The sequence below is a fragment of the Cherax quadricarinatus genome, chromosome 27, assembly GCF_038502225.1.
Source record: "Cherax quadricarinatus isolate ZL_2023a chromosome 27, ASM3850222v1, whole genome shotgun sequence".
Taxonomy (NCBI): Eukaryota; Metazoa; Arthropoda; class Malacostraca; order Decapoda; family Parastacidae; genus Cherax; species Cherax quadricarinatus.
The window spans coordinates 9558307-9560806 of record NC_091318.1 but is presented as its reverse complement, the minus strand read 5'-3'; positions in this window follow the sequence as shown (position 1 = coordinate 9560806).

The following is a 2500-nucleotide window of genomic DNA, read 5'->3' as shown; positions in this document are numbered from 1 at the left end:
TATATATATATATATATATATATATATATATATATATATATATATATATATATATATATATATATATATATATATATATATATATATATATATATATATATATATATATATATATATATATATATATATATATATACATATATATATATATATATATATATATATATATATATATATATATATATATATATATATATATATATATATATATATATATATATATATATATATATATATATATATATATATATACATATATATATATATATATAATATATATATATATATATATATATATATATATATATATATATATATATATATATATATATATATATATATATATATATATATATATATATATATATATATATATATATATATATATATATATATATATATATATATATATATATATATATATATATATATATATATATATATATATATATATATATATATATATATATATATATATATATATATATATATATATATATATATATATATATATATATATATATATATATATATATATATATATATATATATATATATATATATATATATATATATATATATATATATATATATATATATATATATATATATATATATATATATATATATATATATATATATATATATATATATATATATATATATATATATATATATATATATATATATATATATATATATATATATATATATATATATATATATATATATATATATATATATATATATATATATATATATATATATATATATATATATATATATATATATATATATATATATATATATATATATATATATATATATATATATATATATATATATATATATATATATATATATATATATATATATATATATATATATATATATATATATATATATATATATATATATATATATATATATATATATATATATATATATATATATATATATATATATATACATATATATATATATATATATATATATATATATATATATATATATATATATATATATATATATATATATATATATATATATATATATATATATATATATATATATATATATATATATATATATATATATATATATATATATATATATATATATATATATATATATATATATATATATATATATATATATATATATATATATATATATATATATATATATATATATATATATATATATATATATATATATATATATATATATATATATATATATATATATATATATATATATATATATATATATATATATATATATATATATATATATATATATATATATATATATATATATATATATATATATATATATATATATATATATATATATATATATATATATATATATATATATATATATATATATATATATATATATATATATATATATATATATATATATATATATATATATATATATATATATATATATATACATATATATATATATATATATATATATATATATATATATATATATATATATATATATATATATATATATATATATATATATATATATATATATATATATATATATATATATATATATATATATATATATATATATATATATATATATATATATATATATATATATATATATATATATATATATATATATATATATATATATATATATATATATATATATATATATATATATATATATATATATATATATATATATATATATATATATATATATATATATATATATATATATATATATATATATATATATATATATATATATATATATATATATATATATATATATATATATATATATATATATATATATATATATATATATATATATATATATATATATATATATATATATATATATATATATATATATATATATATATATATATATATATATATATATATATATATACATATATATATATATATATATATATATATACATATATATATATATATATATATATATATATATATATATATATATATATATATATATATATATATATATATATATATATATATATACATATATATATATATATATATATATATATATATATATATATATATATATATATATATATATATATATATATATATATATATATATATATATATATATATATATATATATATATATATATATATATATATATATATATATATATATATATATATATATATACATATATATATATATATATATATATATATATATATATATATATATATATATATATATATATATATATATATATATATATATATATATATATATATATATATATATATATATATATATATATATATATATATATATATATATATATATATATATATATATATATATATATATATACATATATATATATATATATATATATATATATATATATATATATATATATATATATATATATATATATATATATATATATATATATATATATATATATATATATACATATATATATATATAT